This window comes from Eretmochelys imbricata, chromosome 2 (assembly GCF_965152235.1).
Source record: "Eretmochelys imbricata isolate rEreImb1 chromosome 2, rEreImb1.hap1, whole genome shotgun sequence".
NCBI classification, from domain to species: Eukaryota; Metazoa; Chordata; order Testudines; family Cheloniidae; genus Eretmochelys; species Eretmochelys imbricata.
Genome location: NC_135573.1, coordinates 107,175,720 through 107,187,722, shown reverse-complemented (window position 1 = coordinate 107,187,722; position 12,003 = coordinate 107,175,720).

Genomic DNA, 12,003 nt, shown 5'->3' with positions numbered 1-12,003 from the left:
TCCACTCTCACTGCCTTTCCCCTAAAACTCCCTTCCTGCCTCCTAACTGACAGCTGAAGATGGACCCAGGAGCTGCCTTTATCTTACTTGGTATGTCATGTACTATACTAGGCCTTATCTACCCTAGTAAGGATTTATTGGTATAGCTATACTGGCATTTGACAGTTGCTGCTTCCTCAGTAACCCATCAGGTCAGGTTAATACTGAGCTGACCGTAATTTAGGGTTGGTAACTGCTTGATGGTAAAGATTTGTCTGGATTAATAACTGGATCTGGCATGCTGCTGCTTGCCTTACCAGACTGGGCATCAGCTGCAGCAGTTCACCAGACAGAGCCAACACAGCAATATGATTGGTGTATTTGAGGTCTTAAAGCAAAACAATCAAATTGATGCCCCAACATCTGCTTCCTCAAGCTTATCCATCAGCCCACCAATGCTGATATTGAACAACGATGGTGACAGGATGTAGCCTTGCCAAACTCCTGTGGCAACAGGAAATTCTGCTGTTTATCAACCCTAAATTCCAACACCGCTTTCCACTCTATTATAGACCTTATCAGTAATATCTTCCCAGGGACCATGAGCCACAACATTGGTGCCTACAGGATTGCTCGATGCCGTGGATCAAAGTCCTGAAAGAAGTCTATTAAAAAGTTACTCAGAGCTTATTAAATTCAGCCATTTTCTCAAAAAGCTGTGTCAAGATAAATATGTGGTTGATGGGGAAACAACTAGGTCTGAAGCTGCACGGAGTATCCTGGCCTTTCCCACAAAGCACATCAGAAGTGTACAGGAAGCATCATAGATAGTACTGGAGGGTGTTTGAAAGATGTGGACGCTCATATGGCAGCAGCTGCTGCCATGGTCTGGGCCATGCAATCGCTTCTGAGATGTCATGATATGAAGATGTCTACGAAGCTGCAGATCTGTGGAAGCATGGTTCTACCTGCTTTCTTGCCCAGCAATGAAACGTGGGCACTGAGGAAGTTGGAGTTCTTCATGGTTGAAGAGCCGCAGATTGATGTTTGATTCTCATCTTCATCTGTTGCTCCATATTTAATAGCAGAATAAGATCAGCAATGAGGATTTTTTGTAGATGAGTCCAGCAACCGCATCCATTAGCACTGGTTATTTTGGTGTCTGTCTTGCTACAACCATATTAGGGTTGACAAACTAAATATGAAGTGTGTGCACCAAAGAGTGTTGCTAACCGGCCAGCAATCACATGGTGTCCAAAAGCTTTGGTGACATAAGATTGCCAGTGATGGACACAAACTGAATATCCAGCCAAACTGTCTGAAGGTCCTAGCTTAGAGATCAATCTGGGTGGTACTCAGTCTGCAAGGAGGATATGTCCCTTTGGGATTTGTCTTTTTGACAGTGATATACTGGTATAGCTATGCTGGCAAACCAGTGTAATGGAGACAGTTTTTGCTGGCAAAAAAGTCCCTCTGGTGGTCTAACTTGTATCAGTTCCTCAAATGGACTAAGCTATACCATGAGAAGGACTTCTGTCTGTGTAACCGTGTCTATTCTAAGGCTTTTGCCAGTATAGCTGTCACTGAGATAGGTTCTGACTTTTCCCACAAACCTAACATAGCTATGCTGGCAAAACTTTTACGTATATAGCAGCCCTAGTCTGCTTCTCTCGTGTGAATCTGCCATATTTCCATGAGTGGCATCTGAGAGACAGGCTAAAATATGGTAGGCCTGAAGAATCAGAGGAGATGGTGGTGATTGTGACAGTCTATTATGGTCACTGCTTGTACAAGACTGTGATAAATCCTGTACAGAGTATGCCTTGAGTCATTTGAAAACTCATAATCTGCTGACTATTATCCCATTGAAGTGTATAGCAACACTATATGTGAAGTTGAGATTCTACTGTATGATTTTTACTGAAATGTGTTCGTAATTCAGGGTAACAGCCATAAACCTCCTTTTCAGAGACAAAGACACACTGACACTGCCAGAGAGGTATCAACAAAGTCAAGTGGGCTATCACTTACATAAGCAGTCCTTCTCTAGCACAGGGAAGGTGTGAATAAGAAATTTACATTGCATCACAGGAACATTTCAAACCTGATGTCCATGAGGGACTATGTCAGAGGTGGCCAAATGTACTGACCTGCCGAGCCACATATGGCAATCATCAGAAGTTTGAGAGAGCTGGGGTGCACCTGCCAGGCATCAGAGCTTCAGCCCCTCAGGAGGAGCCCCACTCCTGCTGAAGCCCCGAGCCCAAGCAGGTGCACACCATGGGACTGAAGCCCCTAGACTCCTCCACCCCCTTCCTGCTGGGCAGAAGCCAGAAGCAATGTGTGAAGGGGACATGTGCAGTCATGTGCTCTCCCCCAGATTTTTGTCAGAGTTTGCTGGCTCACTCAGTAACATGGTGATGCCGGGTCCCTTCCCTGCATGGCAGCTGCTGGAGCCGGCAAGCTGGGAGCTGAGGCTGCGGGGAGAGGCAGCGGCAAACAGCTGGGTGTTGCAGGGAGAACAGCTGCTTTTGCTGCTGACTCATTCTACCTCCCTGCAGCTCCCAGCTGTTTGCTCCTGCCTCTCCATGTGGAGCTAACATCTGAGAGCTGCAGGGAGGGGCTTCTGAGGTTAAGGGGAGAGTGGCTGGGGTGGGGTATGACTTAAGTTGGGGGTGGGGCAGGCAAACCTTTAAATTGTGTCCCCCACTCTCAGCAGGCACCAGTAGTCTCTGGCAGAAGCCCCTAGCCCCACCACTCTGCTGTAGAGCAGAAGCCCTAAGCTTTCTCCCCCAGCATGGTAGGCAGGGAATGGGGGTGGGCTGGAGGGCTCCGGGAGCCGCACTTTAATGGTAAAAACTGCATGCAGCTCAGCCACCCCGGACTATGTGTTGCCTACACCCCAGCGGTGGGTAATCCTCAAAGAAGGGAGGGTGGTATAAGAGAAACACACAGTGGGCCCCATTTCACCACGCCACCGCTGCCTCCTCCTATCTCTCTGCTCATGATGACAACAGCTATCAAAGAACTAAAGGGGATGGTCCCAGGCTGGAAGGAGACCCAGCATATGAAATTCTCAACAGCTATAGTGAGAGCAAATCTTTGCTTTTAAGCTCACTTAGTTTAAGTGAGGTATTAGCTTGGATATTACTTTTGTTTTCTTTTGTAACCAATCCTGGCTTTGATGCATAATAACTTAAAATCTTTCTGTAGTTAATAAACTTATCTTAACCAGTGTGTGTTTGGATTGAAATGTGTGTGGAAACTCCCTTTGGGATAAGGTTGGTGCATTATAATTTTTCCTTTGATGAAATGATGCACCCACTGTGAGCTTGTACTGTCCAGGGGGTACTGTACAGTACAAGATGCACATTTCTAGGGGACGTCTGGGACAAAATTTGCAGGTGTCGTCCTAGATGTAATTCATCAGTGACTGGTCAGAGTGCTCCATTTATTTAAGTGGGTGTGAATTTACATGCTGAAGGCTGCGTGTGAGCAGACCCAGGAGAAGTGGTTGTTTCCCAGCAAAGCAATAGAAGAAGCTCCCCAGGCTGAAATTTTTTAAAGAGACACCGCTGTTCAACTTGTGCTCTGGGGAATGTCACAGTGGTGAAGGTCACGGTTCCCTTTAAGCTGTGTGCATGGCACACAGATCCAAAACCCCCACGCACACAGCAAAACACTGCCTGCACAAAAACTTGCACAGAAGCACAACAGTTTGCACAGAAGAAATTTTTTGTGCACACGGCCCGTCAAAAATTAGAGGCAACATTGGTAAAGGTGGAGGCGGGGCCTCACGCAGTGGTAGTTGCCGAGTTTGATTAAGAGAGGAAGTGGGAAAGGAATCCAACAGGGAAGAGTTGGAATGTTACAGTGGGAGAAAGGAGACAGGCAGGGATTGCCGCATATTACCCTGACTGGTTCTCCTAAAATGATGACTAAACACTGATTTCAGTAGAAACTGGCATATTTGCTTATCCTAAACGTATATCATGTGTATGAATGAGGGGTTTGCACTGAGAATCCTTGTAGAAAGGAGAAACTACTCTACTTTCTGCTTAGCAAGTCAGTCTGTCTTGCCTGTGTTTTTAATTTCCCTCTTAAGTCAAGGACCCATATGACTTTTCTGGCAATAGAGATTTCTGTATGTTAGTTGGTTCCCGCAATTCTGTGACTAGGGAGCACTTTTCTACATCTATCAGAGTAGCAGCCATGTTAGTCTGTATTTGCAAAAAGAAAAGGAGTACTTGTGGCACTTTAGAGACAAACAAATTTATTTGAGCATAAGCTTTCATTGCATCCGATGAAGTGAGCTGTAGCTCACGGAAGCTTATGCTCAAATAAATTTGTCTGTTTCTAAGGTGCCACAAGTACTCCTTTTCTTTATTCTACATCTAGTTATTGCCATCAATAACATCTTATTGGCATGGTGACCTTCATAGATATGTAGAGGGTTTTTTTTTAATTTTGTGTTCTCCTTAACTGGCTGTCAGTTATATAAATGAAGGTCACCATCCCAATAAGATATTGTCTATAGAATTATGTGAATGTTTAATAAAAGACTGATACAGACCTGAACTACTGTTTTAAAGTCCTATTTCTGTATCTAAGTTATGTATTTTATGTTGCTAGCATGTTTACTATATATAAGCAAAAATAGACTTCAATAAGCTATTGTCTTTATGCCCCAGATGTCATGTATCATCTGACATACATGACATGGTCCTGCCCTCTCCAGGAGAAATTTTCAAAAGCAGTTGAGTACCTTGAGCAAGGTATTTGATGCTCCTATAGATTTATCCCCCAATATCTAACTACTTTGAAAGTAAAGTACATCAAACATGCAAAAGAATATTCACATAGCTTAATCAGCCAAAAGGAACAAAAGAATGGCCATACGGGTCAGACCAATGGTCCATGCAACCCTGATATCCTGTTTTCTGACACTGGCTGGTGCCAGATGCTTCAGCAGTTATGAACCAAACACAGCAATGATCAGGTGATCCCTTCCCAGTCATCCAGTCCCAGCTTCTGGCAGTCAGATTTCGGAACACCAAGAGCGTGGGGTAGTATCCATGACCATGTTGGTTAATAGATAGTGATGGCCTATCCCCCAAGAATGTATCTAATTTTTTTTTTGAACCCAGTTATACTTTTGGCCTTCACAACATCCCCAAGCAATGAGTTCCACAGGTTGACTGTGCGTTGTGTGGAAAAAGTAATTCCTTTTGTTTTAAACATACTGCCTTGTAATTTTATTGGGTGACCCCTGGTATGTGAAATGGTAAATAACACTTCCCTATTCACTTTCTCCACACCATTCATTTTATGGGTTTTACAGACCACTGTCATATCCCCCCTTAGTTGTCGCTTTTCTAAGCTGAACAGTCCCAGTCTTTTAAATTTCTCCTCATATGGAAGCTATTCCAAACCCCAGTAGTTTTTGTTGCTCTTCTCTGTACTTTTTTGAATTCTAGTATCTTTTTTTGAGATGGGGTGACCCGAACTGCACACAGTATTCAAGGTGTGAATGTACGGTGAATTTATGAGGGCATTATTAACAGTAAGATTACTAGACCTTGAAATTTCTACAAATCTCTCACCAGCACAACTTGGCTTGTCAACACTTATAAATTAGTGCACTGGAAAAACTGTAGCCAGACTGGTGTATTAATGTGCACAATCTTTTCAGCATGAACTGTAAGCTGTTTGTGCTCCTTCATTGTTATTACAGTGAAGTTATGCAATCATAAAAGACAATCAGTTAGTGTTTATAATCTTATTATTGGACTTGTGTGATACACTTGGGACAAATACCTTCAAACAACATATGTAGATGTTGGCACTGGATGCCTTAGTTGATTGTTGATGAGATGTAAAGCCTCTATGATTTCTCCCTTAAATCAAGTCCAGGTATGTAGTGACCAAGTAATTATCTGTTATACTTTTAGGACTTCATTACCAAAATAATGAGTGCCTTCACAATATTTAATATGGTTATCCTCCTAACATCCCTCTGAGCAGGGGAAGTACTATTAAGTAGTGAAGCATAGAGAGACTAAATGACTGGCTCAGGGTCACACAGGAAGTCCTGTGGTGGAGCAGGCATATGCATTTGGCTCTCCTGAGTCCCAGGCTAGTACCTTAGTCACTAGACCAGCCTTCCACTTGGATTACGTATCTTTATGGAAGTGCACAAATTGTGCTAAAGACACAGGAAAATACAGTTCACAGTCTGAAGACCAACAGATAAAAGGTAGCGGACAGGGTTGCAACATACGAACCAAGTGATCATGGTGAAAATTGGCATGCATCATTGTTCATATAAAATTAAACATCTTCATCTGTACATCTTCTGGCCCATTGATGATACTGTATTGCAAACTCCTGGTTACTTTTATGAGTATTGCAATATTAAGCTGTATGTGTCGGTGCATGAGCTAAAGCTGCTCATGATTCTAGGAACAGCAGGATTTCACTTGTGAGTTTTTGGCCTTAACTGAAAATGGCAACACCTCCATTTCTTTTCAGTGGGGCTGAAGGGGGCTGATTGTTTCCCATTCTAGCGTTTGGAAACTCAATGACCAAGAGTTATTACTAAAAGAAAAGGAGTACTTGTGGCACCTTAGAGACTAACCAATTTATTTGAGCATGAGCTTTCGTGAGCTACAGCTCACTTCATCAGATACATACCGTGGAAACTGCAGTTTCCACGGTATGTATCTGATGAAGTGAGCTGTAGCTCACGAAAGCTCATGCTCAAATAAATTGGTTAGTCTCTAAGGTGCCACAAGTACTCCTTTTCTTTTTGCGAATACAGACTAACACGGCTGTTACTCTGAAACCAGTTATTACTAAGGGAAGGATGTTGGACTAGTGATTAAGGCCCTGGACTGGGACCTCAGGAGATTTCATTTAATTTCTCAGCTCTGTGTCAGACTTCCTGCATGACCCTGGGCAGGTCGCCTAATCTCTCTGGTGCTTAGTTCATTTTTATGATGATGATCCTTTCACACCCCGCAAAGATACAGTGAAGACACATTCATGAGTGTTTGAGATTCTCACAACAAAGAGAAAAGCCAATCAATATTAATGATGTGCAAAATGTCTCAACAGTTCAAAAAAGCAGTCAAAATTCACCTAGTTTCAGGTTCCATTATAATCTTCATATTCAGTGCAGATTACTCAAAATGTTGAGTAAAGGTTTTGTGAACTTTTGTATGGCCCACAGTTGATGTATAACTTTGTTGAAACCATGTTAAAGGACAGATTTGTGTTTTGCTTTGTTTTTTTTTTCTTGGGGGTTCTTTGAACCAAAACACAAGGGGAAGGGCTGCGAACCCAAGTGATTCAAAACTAAATAAAATGTTCACTTGAAACCGTCTGAACCAACAAAGAGTTTAAGGGCTCTTATCACCATCCTCAGAAAATAAATACAGGGAGAAAGCAAAAGAGGAAGATGATTAAAAATAGCAACCCAGAAAAAGCAATGTGTTGAAAAGGGAGTGGGTGTGGGGGGAGGGAGAAGCAAGAATCTGCTTGACTTCCAGGTAAGTGATCAGATGCTCTAACTTGATTCTTATTACTCCTGGGGGAATTCTGCACCACTGTATGTGCAGCATTCATTTTCCTTGCAGATTTCTTTGTTTCCCTGCAGAAAAATGACTTTCTGACAGGGAAGCAAAGGGAAGCTGCAAGCAGTCATGCGACCCTCCCCAGCAGTATGTTTCTGGTGCCCAGGGCAGCAGGCAGAGAGGTAAATCACTGTGGGGTAGGGGACGGGATTGGGGAAAAACCTGCTGGTGGCTCCTACATTGTGCTGGGCTCAGCTGCTAATCCCAGCTGGACTGGGGAGGACAGGACTTCCTCTTGCCCACATGGCATCCAGGGCGGGGTCAGACCCAGCTGTAGGAAGCTCTGCAAACTTCCCCCCTCACTGCACTTCCTGCACCCATTGCTCCTCAGCCACAGGGGAAGGGATCACTGTACAGGGAGCTGCTCCCCCATTCACCCAAACCCCATGCTCCCAGACCCCCTCTTACTCAAACCCTCCTGCTGAGCCCCACTCCCCCTTTGCCTGGACGAGCCACCTGCACCTAGATCCCCAGCCTACTGAGCCCCAAATAGCTGCACCTGGATCCCCACCCCACTGAGCTCCATGCCCCCAGCATCTGTACCCTCCCACACCCTGGACCATCCCCCCCCCCCTTGCTGAGCCCTAACCACCTTCACAAGGACCTTCCTGCAGAGTCCCATTGCCATTGTACCAAGAACCCCCAACAAGCCTCTGTGCATCCAGATCTTCACCCCCCGCACTCAGACTCCCCCAGCTGAACCACCCACACTCAGATTGCCCCACATAGAACCCTCTCAAGCCACTAAGTCCCTCCACACTTGGGTCTTGCCTTGCTGAGCCTGCCTGCCCACACCTGGTGTACCTGGCACAAAGGGGCAGGGCTCTGCGGTGTTTCTGGGGCAGGCCCAGTCCTTGAGGTGTGTAAGAGTTGGGTACAGACTCACCACTGAGCCCGTGTCCCGGGGCGGGAGCTGCACAGTGATCTCTGACCTCTGTGCAGCCAGTGGCCTGTGCTCCCCAATGTCATGCTGTAGCCTCCACTTTTATTTGGCAAATAAAATTTGCAGAATTTTGCAGATCTTTTATATCTTCTACACAGAATTTTTATTTTGATGCAGAATTTTTAATTTTTTGGCATAGAATGCTCTCAGGAGTATTCTTATATTCTTTCTTCTTACCTCCCACACTATTTCTTTTCCCCCTCTGCTACTAATCTGTCTTGTCTTTCTACACTCACCTTCACTGCAGCCCTTATGCAGACATTATCCCTCCCCCCACCCTTTGCTCTTGTGTTGCCCTCCCCTGCTGTGCCTCTCTGAGTTCAGTGTGCTGGCAGTCAAGTGAAATATATGAAAATTTGGAGCTCTGAAGTGCTGTCTCAGCACTCCAGGGATTAAGACTTTTAGTAAATTTCACTTTGCTGCTTGGAGAGGACAGGTAGTGAGCTCCCAAATCCATGGGATTTATGGAAAGTCTGTGCCCACTAAATGTATTTCTTGTCTCATGCCTTGAGATTGCTGTGCTCTTGACATTTAGGGACTGAGAACTGCTATAAAGAAACAGCAAATATTCTTTTTTGAATTGTTGTTGCAATAGGTTAGAATTACTTGGATCTGGCAGTGTACTGCCATCTGTTTTTGTTTTAGTCCTACTTCAGTATTTTCAACACACAAATCTGGAGTCCCCAGATTTCTTTAACCCCTCTCAATCTGATTTTAGTCCTGGGTATGGTGGAGACTCCATGGGTGCTCCGGGGCTGAAGCACCCACAGGGAAAAAATGGTGGGTGCCCCTCTATCAGCCCCCCCTTAGTGCTTCCCACCTGCCATGATCAGCTGTTTCACAGCATGCAGGAGCTCTGGGGGGAGGAGCGAGAATGCAGTGTGCTCAGGGGAGAGGGTGGAATGGGGCGCAAAGAGGGGGGGTGAGGGTAGGGCAGGGTGAGGACTTGGAGGAAGGAGTAGAGTGGGGGCAGGGCCTGTGGCAGAGATAGGAGTCGAGCACCCCCCAGCACATTAGAAAGTCAGCGCCTGTGTGTGCAAGTCTTATTAGTTGAGTGATTGCTTCTAGCACTGGCCAACAAGCAACTGTTGACCATAGCAGAGAGGCTGACGTTATGTTTGATCTCGAGGGAAGAATTAACTTAAGGTTTTTGTGTGCAGTGTTGCAAGGCTCTATTTTGCCATCCTTCCTGCTCAGTTTCATTTATTTTAATTTAAATTTGTTTTTCTGGATCCAAAAAGTACCTATCACTCGTTCTAGGTGCTGAGCAATACACTAAACAAAACTAAGAATAATTCCAAGCTGCCATTAAACACATACACAAATTGTGCATCCAGAATTTCCAATTAACAGTTGCACAAGAAAAGAATAATTATAATCCCATTATCTTTCAATCAGACTCCAATCAAAAACCTGGGAATAAAGAGAAGAGAAGATTAACACATCCAGGCTCTACTGGGCTGAGGCAGGAAAACAGCTTCAGAATCAAATGCCCTCATATGGAAAAGGCTCTACCAACACCTCTTCCAAACATCAGCCATCTACTCTGAGGCTGTTCCAGTTTGATCACTTCTGCTGATTGTGACACTGACAATATAACATGGTGTACTCCAGGGGGAATTCTGCACACAATATTTTAATTTCATATTTTATTTGTCAAAATAACACAATATATAGCCATGCCAGTTTCAATTATTTTAGTAATTTATTTCAAAATACCTGTCAGCAAGTATGTAAAAATACAGACACAAAAAATTCCCTCAGAGATAGAGTTAAAGAAATCCCTATGACAACGCAGTTCCTGTTTCTCTGACCCCTCCCTCCCCAGAGCCCAGGGATCCAGAGGGAAAAACAGCCTGATGCTGGGTCCCAGACTTGGATGGAGTTTTTTGAATGCCACCTCCTTCCTTCAGGGCATGCTGAGAACTGCCACTGCTGGGAACCCTCTAGCTCCCTTCCCCCCTCCTTGCTGCAGTGTCTTCCATTTAGGAGATGGGCTCTGCCAGGTCCAGCGGCCCTTAGTGAAAACCAGCAGCTCTGCAGCCCTTTTCTGTGGTGGTGGGGTGAGGGAAGGAAATTCTGCACACTAATTTCTGCACAAATTCTGTTTTGTGCAGAGTTTCCTTAGGAGTAATGGTGATAAGCGGTGGTGTCCTAGGTAACAAGGTCCCAAGTCACTTAGGACTTTATTGATCAAAACCAACACTTTTTAACTTCGAAGTGGTCAGCAGACAACCAGTACAGGTCAATGTGTGTGTGTGAAACTGGTAGGAGTACTCGCACTGCAATTGCCTCAACGTAACTATGTTGGTGATGCAGCTGTTCAACTTTCCTGCTGCCTGGATGAGACTGGGGTTGGATTAGAATCAGCTGGCTGAATCCCCTTCTGGATCAGACCAAAGGTGATGCTGGTTGTCTGATGGGGGAATAACCCAAGGAGATGACTGTGATGATAGCTGTCACTGACCAGGAGGGAATGACTATCACCTGCTACCGAAGTTTGCAATCTAGGAGTCCTAGTAGTTCCTTTGCCACATCTTGATGATCTGGTGGCTGAGAATGCTTTTTTCAAACATTGCTTGGCAAGGAGGTTGCAACCTTTTTGCTTATATGCAGGCCTCCATGCTTTTTTCTCTATTATTTCAGCGCACTATAGCTGGGGCTACCTGTGAAGATCCCTCAAATTTCAGCTAGTGCAGAATTTTCTGTCTACTTGCACGTGTTTTATAGTCAAATATTAGTTTTTCTTCCCAGGCTCCCAGTTTTTTTTCTGGGGTGCAATTAAAGGTATTTTTAAAATCTGTAGAAGCTTGGGTTCTGTCTACCTCAGACCCTTTTTTTGTATTCTAGCCACTCATTTGGGACACGGTGGGGGAAAGAACGTTTTCTGTGCAGAAACTGCTACTCTGGAATTCTTTCTCCTTTGTTGGAGATATGCCATGGAAGTCAACTACTTTAGGCTGTTGCAAAGCCCATTTCCTGTGCAGGGAGCTTTGAGGGGTGGGAATGTGACTGTGGTTTTGCGTGGCTGGGAATACCAGTTACATTGATTCAATTGATGTATAGATGTGTGTTTTTTTTTTTTGTAGTAACTTTTATGTATGTGCCTTGAGGCCACAGGAGGAACATTTTTGTACATTGAAGTAATATAGCAGTGTAAATGAATATTCTCAAGTGTCTTTGATTAACTGATTGCCAAATAGTACAGTATTTAAAATCCCAAATTATACCAAATCTCAATCCCAGTAGATCAAATTGAAATCCCTTAAAATGAGGTATACTTTGACTGCAGGTCTATATAACCCACTAACCCACAGCAATGTTAGACCCTAATTAATCCTACTTTTGTATTCTATTAATTTAAAGCATTACAAAAAATCCATTAACCAGATGAGACAGGGACTTGCAAGAGTCTTGTATTTACGCTTTGAGCTAGGGTATTGCATA